The 14,465-nt window shown below is 32.7% G+C and overlaps 1 long non-coding RNA gene across 1 annotated transcript; it reads right to left on the reverse strand.

The window, feature by feature from the left end:
- Nucleotides 1-10,176: 10,176 nt before the first annotated feature.
- LOC145736051 (uncharacterized) lies at nucleotides 10,177-11,552 on the reverse strand. Its single transcript, XR_014179827.1, has 3 exons — nucleotides 11,435-11,552; nucleotides 11,227-11,365; nucleotides 10,177-10,880 (listed from the first exon to the last, which is right to left on the reverse strand). It is a non-coding gene; the product is annotated as an uncharacterized LOC145736051 (long non-coding RNA).
- Nucleotides 11,553-14,465: the final 2,913 nt, after the last annotated feature.

Here is a 14,465-nt window from a genome sequence, read left to right on the forward strand (position 1 = left end):
CTCCCCTTAACCTGGTGCATGTAGGGTTCGAAAAGGTAGGTAAGTGCATGTTGGTTGAGATTCAGTAGTTTATTGTTGAGGAAACTTAAAATTATCTGTAATTGCAGAAAAATTGAACTCTTTCACTAAGAAATCAAGATAATTTAGTTATGCACTTACTTTCAAATTATTATTAACACTCAGTAGAATTCATTGTTTTCCCATATTCCCAAACATCCTTAATTACTCAGTACCATGTTTCTGGATTATTTAAGTACATCAAAGGTATTACACATATTTTGGATTACTAGATTGGTATTAGTAAGCAAGATCAAAGGATGTTCACTAATTAAATTTAGACTTGATATTAGCAAAACAAATATTCTCTCCAAACCAGGATTGTTACGTTTTACATAATTATTCTTAAATGATAACATTATCACAACATACCTAACTATAGTTCTAGACTTTGAAAAAGTTTGTGCCGCTTGAAGAGGACGTACACTTTGAAACTAGGTATAAATCCAAATGATGAATTATATAGAAATTTCACAAGTTAATCTTTCACAGTAAAGCGGCTTCTGTCGTAATACATCAAAAGTCGGATGATTTATGCGATTTTTTTCTTTGGATTTGGTAGCCCCTAGAAATTTTCTGGGTACATATTTTACTGCGAATTATAAAGTGACTTTAGATTAGCAGGTTGTTTGTTATAATTTGCAGTTTTTCAACCCGAGTGTGAAAGATATAATAAACGTTGTCGCGGTTCCCCCCTAAGGTGGTGTGTAAAACTAATTAAGCTGTTAAATTAGTGTGACAAACACGTCACCTTAGATAAGGGAGAACCGGGAAAGTGCTTGCAAACAACTCTTGTTTTTCCACGAAGTTGTAATCCAGAAAATTTGTTAATTAACGTTCAGTTGAAAAGTGGGTGTGTGACTATATCTAGCACATACATGACATTCTTGTTTGGTTTGGTCAAAGAGGATTGATAAAATAAGCTCAAGCATCAATTTCCGTACTGAACGTGCTCTTTCCTCACTTTGCTGTGAAGTTTCGAACAGCGTTAAAATCAATTTCACTCTACAACCTCCTATAATTGGCTTCGTCTCTTCGACATTTCCATAACCAAAACTAAAAAAAATGCATCTGAAAGATGGAGGGTCGACAAAACGAGCGACGTTTTCCCTTTGGAAAAATAAATGGCCGTGAAATCCGTTCAGTGAATCGCGAATAATTTCCTAATGGACATCGCTTCAACGCCCAATAATATAGAGCCGAACTCTATTCTGACTCACGGTCTATGACGTGATTGTGAATCTATCTAATCACGGTATAAATGTAGTCGCCTTTTAATGATTAACAGTTTAATCAACGAAGGTTAATCCTTAATTATATACCCAGCGAAATTCCAACGTTTATCGAACTAATTGCACCAGCTTTATTTGAGTTGTTTTTAGGATTTGAGCTGATTCGTTCAAACTATTGTAATACTCAAATTTTCCTACTGTAATTTTAAGAGTTAAAACAAACCCGGACTTATGTACTTTTAATTAATGCGGAAATGGTTGTGATAATTTAAGTCATCACATGTTACCACCCTCAATAGCATGAGTTGATAAGTAAAATAAAATTTACCACCAGTAATCAAACAAAACCCAAATACAGTGCATACGTACAAAATCTCTAGTAATTAATGTTTTTTTTACATTTTTTTAACCAGAAAAATTTGACCGGTAAATTACCAGTAAATTACAAATACTGTTTTTCTGTCAGTTCAAACATTGACACCGCTTTTCTTCCTGACTGTACCAAATCCTGTTTTGTTTTTTTAGGTTATTGGAAAGGAAATTTAATGAGGATTCCTAAAATGTGCTTAAAACAGTAATTTTCTCACTCCAAGTGGGTTTTAGAGTAGATTATTTTCCTGACTGTAGTTAAAACTGTTTTTCTGGCAGTTCAAACTTTGACACCGCTTTTCTTCCTGACTGTACCAACTCCTATTTTGTTTTTTCAGATTATTGGATAGGAAATTTAATGAGGATTCCAAAAATGTGCTTAAAACAGTAATTCTATCATTCCAAGTTGGTTTTACAGGCCTGACTGTAAAACCAACTTTTGTTCCTTACTGTTTTTTTTCCTGACTGTCCTTTAAAACTGTTTTTCTGGCAGTTCGAATTTTGACACCGCTTTTCTCCCTGACTGTACCAAATTTGCTAGTGTACCGCGGTTATCGAATAGATAATTTAATGAGGATTACAAAAATGTGATTAAAACTGTTATTTGATCACTACAAGTTGGTTTTACAGGCGATTTTGTATGTGATTGTTCTTTCAAAATGTGTTTCTGTCATTTCAAACTTTGACACTGCTTTTCTCCCTGACTGTACCAAATTTGCTAGTGTTTCCAAGGTTATTGAATGGAAATTTTAATAAAGATTCCAAAAATTTGCTTAAAACAGTAATTTTCTCACTCCAAGTGGGTTTTACAGGCGATTTTTTTCCTGACTGTAGTTTTTCTGGCAATTCAAACATTGACACCGCTTTTCTTCCTGACTGTACCAAATCCTGTAGTGTTTTTTCAGGTTGTTGAATAGGAAATTTAATGGGGATTCCAAAAATGTGCTTAAAACTGTAATTTTATTATTCCAAGTTGGTTTTACAGGCATTTTGTTCCTGACTGTAGTTTTTCCGGCAGTTCAAACATTGACACCGCTTTTCTTCCTGACTGTACCAAATCCTGTAGTGTTTTTTCAGGTTGTTGAATAGGAAATTTAATGGGGATTCCAAAAATGTGCTTAAAACAGTAATTTTATTATTCCAAGTTGGTTTTACAGGCATTTTGTTCCTGACTGTAGTTTTTCCGGCAGTTCAAACATTGACACCGCTTTTCTTCCTGACTGTACCAAATCCTGTAGTGTTTTTTCAGGTTGTTGAAAAGGAAATTTAATGGGGATTCCAAAAAAGTGCTTAAAACAGTAATTTTCTCACTCCAAGTGGGTTTGACAAGCAATTTTGTCTCTGACTGTCAAACTGTGCTCAAAAGTTGCAGAAATCAGGGTTCAGAAAGCTTGCAGTAAGTATTTGATACAAAATATGTTTCTGAAATTTTTGCTAGTTTGTTTGACAGTGATCACGTGACTGGCTAGCTAAATTATCCTCCAAAAACTACGTGGTATCTGTCACTATTGTCAAAACTGTCAAAATTTGCAAGAATTTCAGTTTAACACAGTTCTCAAAACAATACGTTCTTCTGAGATTTTTTACAGTTATAGATACGCCTCATCTCAAAAACATATTTGTCATAATTTAAACATGAGGTAATAAAGAAATGTGAAAAAAAGCTAAAAATTTTTTTAGAAATGGCTTCCTATTCATAAAAAAGAAAACTCATTTGGTACAAGAAACACTTGGTCGAAAAAGTTTTTTTTTATAAAACAATAAATAACAAATAAAATTTTTATTTTAACAATATATTGACCGAAAATGACTTGACACACAGCCATGACAGGAAAATGATATCTTTCAAACAAATTTCAATTAGATCCATAAATTTACAAGTCACATTAAAATTTACTGGTAAAATTTCCTGTCACTCTAAATTTTACACCCATCATTAGTTTTTTCCTAAATAAGAGCCTGGATGGCTTAAAAGTACCACAAAAAACAAAATATGTTGTGTAGGTAAGTTATTACATTTCAAACGATTAGTACAATGTTAGAGACATTTTCTCATAACTAAAACGATTTCATATGGAATAAAACTTTTAAAATTAGGTCAACCCAAAATGGAAAACAACAGTGTTATAAATCGAAAGGTATATCGGAGAACAAATCCTAAATAAGTAGAGTTTATCGAATACAATTGTCTCGAAAGTTTATCCCTGGATCCCGTTGAAAGGGCCGAAAAGCATCCCGAAGTCCCCGAATTGATCCCGAGTCGATTGGCCGTACGTTTCGAAGCCAATTTCCGTTATATTCTACCTTCTTTTTCCATTCCCTTATTTTTCTATCTCCTCTGATTATGAACGGAGAGTTGGGGTTTCTTCCACGGACAGCTGGACGTTTGTTGAAAAAATTCATTACAAACTCCTGCAGGGACTGAACAAACTTTATCAACGTTTTTTTTTACTTAAAGAAAAGTTTTTTTAGCCACTCACCTTAAAAATTTTCTTTCCATCGGTATCTTGGTTTGATCAAAGGTAACGCCAATGTAAAGGATCTTTTACTTTTGTCGTAAATTTTTATGTAAGTATCTAACAAAATTGTTTCTAAAGTCGTTTTAGAAAAGGCCTTTTTCAGGATGATCGGAACGGACACTAATAGATGTAAATCGGATTTAGGGATTGTGAAAACTGGTCTTTTATATTGAAACAAATCAAATTTTAGGTGCAATGACTTTAACATAAAGATTTCGTGAGTTTATTAAAAATTAGTAATTCATGAAAGCCGTCCAATTTCCAGATTTCTTTTAGCTGCCATGTTTCATTCAAATGAGGATATATTCAAATCTCAGCCAAAAACTTTTCAGGCGGTAACGAACTTTACCATTATTCAAGGGATTGGAAACCAACCTGATGATTATTAAATTTTCTCAAGTTACTTTATGCAGGGTTTGGATGTCTAACCAACATATAGTATGACGTTATCTGCAACTTCCCATCGGTTCAAAGGCAACTTTACACCTATAGCCACCTTAACAGACTTTTAGTGCTTTTTACATCCCTTGTTTTCTTTATCTCTGGCACCGTAAATTGATATCGGGGTTTCGTTATGGGGGTTTACGCATTCCCTTATCTGCAACCTTTAAATTTCCACTTTCTCGCCATATCCAATAAAATGAAAATTGAAAGCTGCACAAGTTGTAAACGGTTGATATGATGCTCGAATTTCATAGAGCAATTGATTTTAAATTTAATAACCAGTTCCGACACGACATGCATAATAGTCCCTGGAGGGCCCTAGCACGGGTAAACTTAATATGTGCTTAACTATTTAGTAAAACCGCAGCTTCAAGGTTAACAGGGCCGTTAATTACGGTCCTGGTTTCGGTTATACGGTCGGTGACCGAGACTGATTCATAACGTGCACTTAAACCACAGATAGGGTAATTTGGAAAAGTTCAGTTTCTAATTAATGCAGATATCTGGTTATTGTCATAAAAGTACATTTAGAAAGAGGGAAAACAGTGGTTGCATGTTGACAATTTTAATAAGTTTGATCAAAATATTCAACACTTGGAATTCAAATAAACCAGTGAGGATTGTCTACTAAAAATGCATATTAAGCACATCACTTCCATTTATTTGAAAATTTATCAGTTCGTAGCAAATAAAATTTTCAAACTTTACCAATCATATTGTTTGCATACAATAGCAGTTATCCTCGTCCATATTAAAAATCTAGTTTTCTGAATAATAAAAGCGGTCATAGTTTGTATTAGAACGTGTACTAAAATGAGGTCATAAATTGTATACCTAACCAATAATGCAAAAACGTTTGAATTTACACAACTTTTCAAAGTGACAATTATAACAAAACACCAAAAAAAGTTTAAATTCATCCATGAAAATTGTGTTTCAATAAATATTATATTTATTATACTGGGTGCCCCAAGTTTTACAAACAGAGGTACTTTCTTTGAATAGATCCATACAAGAAAATATAAAAGATGTGTAATAAAACAACTCTTTATAGTTCCTTCGAAACTAAAAAATGTAGTAACTGAATCATTCCAGTATCTTCAGTCTCAAAATATCAAAAGAACATACCGGTGCTGCTCTCTCTGCACTTTCAATGAAACTAACCACAGAGTGAGGTTTGTATAAAGAAGAAATCAATAAATTTGAAGCAGACATTTTGTTCTGATGTTGATCGAATATCACAATTAAGAGTTTATGATTTGTAGAACAGATGGAGAGACGAGAAAGAACCATAACAACATAGGACACCATTTTATAAATACATTTTTAATGTTCCAAAAAAAATAAGAGTGTTTTTTGAAAATTCTGAAAAAGTTTAATCTCTTAGCCAATTAACTTATATATTAAGGTATTGCTAAATTTTAAATGACATAATTTTCCCAAAAAAGTTTTCAGATTTCAATAAAATTTCCTAGATTCTCTAAAAAAATTTAATACGAATTGCCACAGTTTGCACACATTGTACTAGTTTTAAGAAAGTTTCGTCATGTTATACCTTCATGGAATTTTATGACAGATTTGAAATATGCTCAAAATAAATTTAATTCATGGATCTATAAACAATCATTTAATATGATTTAATGTAAACAACTGCATTAACTATAACAGTGCCTCTTTTAAGCAAGTCTTTCTAGTTTTATAGTTACATGTTTGCAACATATTAAATTCGGTCGGATATTTGTATGTCAGAATTGTCATAGACCTATAAACAAGCATTACATATGACATGTACGGATTGTACTGCCTTTAAGCAATGTTTTATAGTTTGATAGCTTCATGGAGTTGTATTTGACAGTTATTTAAATTAATGATTATAAATATTAATATGATTTCCACGGTTTAGAGAAGTAGTTTTACCGTCGTATGCACCGAAGATATTTAAGCAAGTTTAAGTTAATTGTTACTTTGACTGTGACATTGTTTTGCCTTATCTGTCACAGTCCAGTTTTGACAACTGTCTTAACAAATGTACTTAGTTCAATTTGTGTTTTATGGTCACGTGACTGTTTTTGATAGTTGCACTTAACACTACAGTGTTGCAAGCTCAAAATTGCATTTTCACGTGAAACGTGTCACGTGACCTGTATTTTACAATTTCTGCTTTGGCAACTGTCTAAATCTAATTTACCAATTTTTCAACGTTTAACCGACATTTTTAAAGTCACGTGACTGATTTACAGTGTTGCAAGCTCAGAATTCCATTTTTAACGTCACGTGACGTAATTAATAATTATGAGATTTTTTTTATAATATTTGTATTAATTTAAAGCTTTATGAAGTGGTATTTGACAGTTTCTAAGTTTATAACAGATTTAAATATGCTCAAAATAAACAGACGACTGTCCAATTTTTGCTCATGGACCTATAAACATGCATTTAATATTATGATTTACAAATCTATAAACTACAACGTGGCTTTAAGCAGATTTTGTACTTTCATAGCTTTATGGAGTGGTATTTGACTGTCAATATCATTGTGACAGATTTAAGTATATCGAAAATAGATGTGTTATCTACCAAAATTTAACTTATTTTCCCAAATATTCAACTGTTAATTACATTTTCTGTAATGTTTAACATGCTTTTCTCAATGTTTTTAGTTTCCAATTCTAAATGTCATTTCCAATGTAAATACTTACTAATGGTTGTATATTCTACAAATCTGTTGTCTTTCCACAGCACTTACATTATCAATTTCAATAATTATTTGCAATTTTTTATCATAAATCTTCAAAGTTATCGACTAGCTTAAAGCACAAATTTTTACACATATACCAGAAACTACAGTAAATTGAGATAAATTGGGACTACTCAAATTTCTGTTTTATACGTTAGGATATTTTGTTATTTGACCGTTCAAATCAATAAATAATTTGAATTTTGGTAATAGTTTGTATGTGGTACATAAAGTTTGTTCATGATCTTTTTGGATCTACTAGAATTCTTGTAACTCTGGCTTTCTTGCATTAAAGACAGACAGACAGTCTAAGTGTACAGTTTCAGAGATATATAAAGTGAAAGTTTTGCAGAAGAAATAGAAAACAGAAATGCTCTTAGTCTTTTGTGACAACGTTCATGGTGACTCATTAAACTAAAAAAATTCTGACTTGATGTTTTCATTTTCTGATTTTACAGTTATCAGTCACAATCAGTTATCAATTATTGCTAAATACATTTCTTGAACAGAATTATCTGCACTGCATACATTTTTCCATAATAATTTTCATTTCACCATAATTCTTGGCTGCAATATTGTTCGAAACTGGACTAACCAGTCCACATTGGACATTCACTTGAGTCCCTGTAATTAGACCTCAGAAAAACCACAACTTTAACCTGAGAACTCTTGTTATCTTAACAAAAATCTTGCATTAAAAACAAGCAATAGCATTCCTCTTTGTCCTTTGCAATTAAAACTATCCCAAATGAAGGAGAATAGATGAATTTTTACTAAGATAGGCCCTAAAACGTATGTGGCTCCAAGATGGCCGATCCGATACACTTAGTAAAAACCTGGGTTCTAGACGTGCAATGTCAAAATGGCCCGAGTCCGGTGTTTAAAAAGGCCGTGCAGTGAATAACGAGGTATGCTTGCACACACACAAATTGCCGATAATCGTTTCAAAGTAATTGGCAATGAGGCCTTAACTTAGACTCATTCACTTCCAAAGTCGCACGTTTCTTCAGTTCTCAAAACTAGTCAAATTATTAGAGTTGCTGCGATTTCATGCTTCCCAACAAGCTCACCAAAACCAACAAATTTACTACGAATCAAGTGTTTTGAGTACCAGTTTCTAGACATTGGACATCGTCGACCCAAAGTCTTTTGTGCTACTCACAGAAGGCAATGTCATTTGCAGTCGGCTATTTTAAAACATACGCAATATTTTAAGTTAAGTATTACAGCAGACATAAACTAAACTCAAGTTGGGATTGTTTACATTTGAGTGAGATTTTATATTAAAAGTTGCCGGACAAGTGGAATATTGATTATCTCCTGACAAGTCTCGAAGGATGCAATGTTAATCAGGCGATTCATTTCTGCTGATGGTTCGCAAGCAAAAGAATCGGACTTGTTAAAATTCAAAACAGTTTAAACTACGCCATTAAATCGACAGGAAACTTGTAAATTTATTGATAAATTTGTAGCTGGATTTATGCTAACATATGTCCAAATAGACAACCGTTTGTAATTTTATTCTAAACAAATCCCATATTTTAATTTTCTTACAGGGTTACTGAATATTTATGGATTAATAGACAGTTTTATCAATTAAATATTAATCCGTTTAACGCTATTTCACAATTTTAAGATGATAAAACACATCTCTATGTAGATGTAACCATTCAAATTTTTGCAAAACCACTGGTGAAAACCATCAATAAAAACAAAACAATTTGGAATTGTTTTTCGCTTAAACTACGTCGGCATAAAGTCTAAAAACCTTTCCAGATTAAGCCATTGCAGGTTTCTTAACCACTGTCGGACTAGTATAAAAGTAGGACATCTATTAACTAAAGAAGTTCAAATACAGAATAAGACACTCACTTAGCCCATTTATATTCAACATGATGATGGACAAAATTGTCGGAGATCTACCTAAAAGAGCAGGATACAAAATGGGGAACACTTACTTCAATGTTGTCTGCTACGCAGATGATGCGGTGCTCATTGCAGATTCTGAAGACGACCTTTAAAGATTAGTTCACTAAAAGTAAAAATCCCAAAAACAAACAATCCTGTAGGAAAATGAACCCAAGGCAGACCTCCAAAACGCTGGAAAGAGTGCCTTCTTTGGACATCAACGTCCAAAGAGGCATAAAAGGACAAAACAGGCCTTATGGACACCCATATTAGAAAGAAAGAAGGTTTCTTAAGTTTGATAATACATGTCTAAAGTTATTATGTGTGGTTTACTACATAATCAATTATTTTTGATAATTGATTGCCAGTCTTGGAATATCACCTTTTTTAAGGCAAATATACCTTTTACATTCTTCTTCAAATAAGTTTTCTAAATCAAAGATTGCATACAATTCAGCACTATTCTCAGTCCAACTTGGATTTAAAACTTTCAGTAATAAAAATTATAGAGATCACTATCTGAGTCAGAGGATTGAAACAAAACAATATTTTTATTAATCATTCTTGTTACAAATTAATACATTTTAGTATTCGCCTGTTTTCTGATGATTTATAGTAAATTTGTGTTTTTTCACTTTACACTGCCTTCAAAAATTTTCCCCAGTGAATAAAAAAACCATAGTTCACTCTAAAAATTGTGTAGGAATACCTATCAGACCTTCCCAGACACAGATTACTAATAATGAAAATTGCTGAATCAAAAATTAGGTGGTTAAGTGATTATTAATATTTATTTTAATGGATCTCAATAATAAATCGTTCAGGAACAACAATGTTAATAAATCTACATAGTACGATCATTTGACCATATTGTTCGCATGTAGAAAGATAACAATTCTTTACCATGAATAGTTAGACCGCAAAAAGTGGTAACTTTTGATTTCTCTTGATAAATCGATCGGGAATTCCTAGAGCAAACGTAACCTGCATTTCATGTTCACACACTCACATACACACAAAAGCATCAAGAATTTACTCTGCCGCTTGTGGGTTAAGTCAATCATGACCATTTAAAGCGGATCCCGAAAAAAGCTCAAACAAGGAAAAGACCACAACGGCATTATTATAATTGTAAATGTTATTCCCAGGCAACACTGTTGTACGCCGCTACGGACGTGTTTTTACGGCATCTCCTTCGGAATTTTTATACAGGGTGGTTTAACTTTAAAAAGTATTCATTTTCAGGGAACAAACACACTAAAACTCCACGTGCTAATTAGCTCGTATGGCAGCAGCATCTTCATCCGCAGATTATTCAGGAATGTCAGACAATAAACGTTGAACAGTTATTCAAACTTACGCGCCGCGTTTGTCAGTTTTCCTACGTAGCAGGTGCCGTATATGGCTTGGAATATCTCAGAAGTTCAGGGCGGAATTTTTCTGACCAGTTTTTTTGAGAATAATGTGGAGAATCAGACCAGAACTGTGTGGAGTTCCTCCATGTGAATGTGAATAATCGATGAAATGGCCCAGTTTGTGTTGGATATAACGTTCCTGCAACGCACAAGGTCCGGTATGGCTAACCGACCTAACACTTCCCCTTTTCAGTTCGACCTGAAACGCCGAAGAAAAAAATTATGTCTGTTGTTTTCTGAGAAGCAAACTATTTAAACGGCGATTAAATAAGTATAGTGCCATATCGGGCCGGCTTAAGTTCCGTCAACGATGTTCTAGGTTTTTCTTGTAGAAAAAGACCACACATCGCCGATGCTGAAAAATGCGGAGTAATTAACACTTTACAGTTTGTTCGCTGCGGTCTTACGAAATGCGTTTCCTATAAATTTAAAACGTGATATAGTGGATCGTCCTGAAAAAATCTCTATTATGGCTTATAAGTAGAGAACGCCTTAAATTCCTTCCCAAACTCGGATGATGTAAGAATGAAAAAAGCACGTCTTACCTATTAGCAACCTCTCTCAGTTCTTTATCGGAGCAGTAGAAGGAAAATAGGCATTATCGAGTGCCGTTTTCTTACTCCACTATTTTGCCAATAATTGACTGATAAATATGTCTGACGCTTTAGTGATTTTTAATTAAACCTACCAAATCAAAAAACTACTAAAAAGAGAGAATTCAAAAAAAACTTCCAAAATATGGAGAATATTTACAGTATCTACAGGATCTGTCGGAACCAAAAGATTTAACATTTCTAAATATACAGGAAGCAAACATCAAACCTGATTGTGGCGCAATTTAGAGCTGCGAGAAGGGTTTGGTCAATAAAAATTGACGTTAAAATTTTGACTTTTGTCATTCCAAGAGGAAAGATTATTTATTGTTGTAGTGGAAGTGAGTTATATATTGAAAACAAAATTATGATATAACCCAGTGTTATCTCCTCCTCTAGAATATTTAACCAAGTTTGGTCAATATTAGCAAAGGATGTCGCAACCCAGGAATCATTTCATCATTATGAATTTGGTTGATTGACTGATTTTTCATAAAGTGTATCAGTCCGTAACAAAACTATATCGTTATACAGAAACTAGCGTTAAAACCTGCAAAGGATGCAGTAAAAGACATGAATTATTTATTTACGCAATTCACCGTACTTTTTTACAAATTTCAAACAATGCATCACATATAATTTTTTTTTTTGTAATTGTATTGTTGGTTTTATAATTAACGCATTAATCAGGAATCATTTGGTATGGTTTTGTACTACATTTCAGACAATAAGGTAAAAAGAGTTCACAAAGTCGTAATTCAGGAATTTTAATTTTACGGTGTAATCTTCATCATTCAAAATGGTTAATTAACATTAACTTTTCAACTGTGCAACTAATCAAGTTCGTAGTAAAACAGAACTGAAACCGAAACTAGTAGTTCCGTCTCATTAAAAAAAGTCCTCAATCATTAGTGAAATATGCAAGCATATCGTACTTTCTTTTTTCGCGTTTAGAATATTTAGGTTCATCAACAACAATAAACCGGCGTCTAATTAACACTGATTTACAATAATTTTAATGATATAACGATTTCTAACCACTCTCGCATGGTACGGCACAAATCTCTACAAAATATATAGACCATTCAATTTGACCGCATCTGCGATGGTTAATTACAGGCTACAACTCATTTTTTTCTAGGTCGCAACATAAGGAAAACATAGATTTTCTATCTTGGTAACGAAAAACTAGATTTTTGATCCGCAAATTGACGTGTACAGCAGCCAGAAAGGCCAATGACTGAGCCATGAAGGATCAAATATTAGGCATCAGGTCCGCAACCTTTTCGAAGTCGCTTATTTACTTTTCATCGGTGATATCCTCTCGGTTGCAGTGGCACCGGTATGGTGGCATTTCTCTGAATGGATTTTATTCAAAATACACACGGTGTCATTCATTTATCTTGTTTTATGGCTGTCTTCTTTCAATAGGCCATTCAACATTTTTTCAGCTTCCTGAGATCAAACTGCCTGTTGGAAATTATGGAATTGAAGTGAAGCCGTAGATTAGTTTTTTGTTGTTATCATTTTTTCTAGTCTTAATAAAATGACAAAAGCTAAAATCAACATCTTGTACATACAAGTTCCGTTTGTTAGTCAAAATTATAGAGTGAAGAGCGTTTTAAGGCACTAGTACTTTAAAAGAGCGTTTTAAACATTTTGAAAGTCACGTGACTATTTTTGACAGGTATCAACTGGTCTTTACAGTGTTGCAAGCTTAAAAATTGGATTACTACACCGTCACGTGACGTGACTCTTACAATTTCATCTTTTACAACTGTCTTAGTTTAAACTGTTTTTTTTTATGATCACGTGACTGATTTTGCCAGACGTCAACTGTACTTTGCAGTGTTGCAAGCTCAAAATTGCATTATCAAAGTCACGCTGGGCGGCTCATACGATTTAAGTTTTTACAACTGACTATATTTAATTTATCAATTTTTCAAAGTTTAAACTACATTGTGAAGTTTACGTGACTATTTTTGACAGGTATCAACTAGTCTTTTACAGTGTGGCAAGCTCAAAAATTGGTTTATCAAAGTCACGTTTTATGTCTCTTTTAATTTAAGTTTCTGCAACTGACTAAATTTATTTTACCAATTTTTCAAAGTTTAAACCACATTGTAAAGGTCACATGACTATTTTTGACAGGTGTCAACTAGCCTTTACAGTGTGGCAAGCTCAAAAATTGGTTTAGCAAAGTCACGTGGTATGTCTTTTTCAATTTAAGTTTTTACAACTGTCTAAATTTAGTTTACCAATTTTTCAAAGTTTAAACCACATTGTAAAGGTCACCTGACTGTTTGACAGGTGTCAACTAGCACAAAATTTATCAATTTTTAAAAGATTATGTTACTACATTTTGAAAGTCACGTTTTTCTGAATCAATTTATATTAATAAAAACTACCCAAATATTTTCTGAAGCATTTGTAATTTGAAATATGCCACGATTCATAAAGTAAAACAAGTTTAGTGATATTCGTAATTTCTCTAGATTTTGTACCGTCTTAAAGGCCCAATATCACAATTTGGATAAAATTCTTATATCTGACGGTTAAACTTATCAGAAATCATATCGTTTAAATCAATTTTTTGAATTGTCAAAGATTTTTTTGGGCTGTTGCTTGCTGCTAATGCTTCTCTTGTTAGTTTTGACATTAATTATTATTAATTCAATTTTATTTTATTGCTCAATCAGTAAAACTTAGCCAGTAAAATTTCTAAAAGTTCTAACATGAAGAACAATGTCAATACAATGTTAATAAGTAAAACAGTAAAGGAGAAAAAAGAAGCAGCTTTATCTGGAATCATCACATTTATATAAAATAATATTAAAATGATGATTATTCTAAAATTATTGACATTTTTGGCTTTTTTTTCACTACTACTTCTGGTTGAGTAACGCAATGCAACTATCGTTACATTAGTTGACAGAATACAAAAAAAATAAGGAAGAAGTTGATAATTGACAGGCAATTACGACAGCAAATTCCTCAAAAGAAAAGAATTTTTCATAATATTGTAATACTGTTGATGATCATCATTACTTTGTCTTATTTTTAAAATAATACAATTAATTTGAGGAGGATAGATTCTAGTAGAATCAATAGGTGCATAAAAGTAAACGAAGCAAGACGAAACTGTTTTATTTGTTTGGTGTTAAGGAAAACGATCAACAATCCAGACGAGA

This window comes from Ips typographus, linkage group LG11 (genome assembly GCF_016097725.1).
Source record: "Ips typographus isolate SLU linkage group LG11, UJ_Ityp_2.0, whole genome shotgun sequence".
Classification (NCBI taxonomy): domain Eukaryota; kingdom Metazoa; phylum Arthropoda; class Insecta; order Coleoptera; family Curculionidae; genus Ips; species Ips typographus.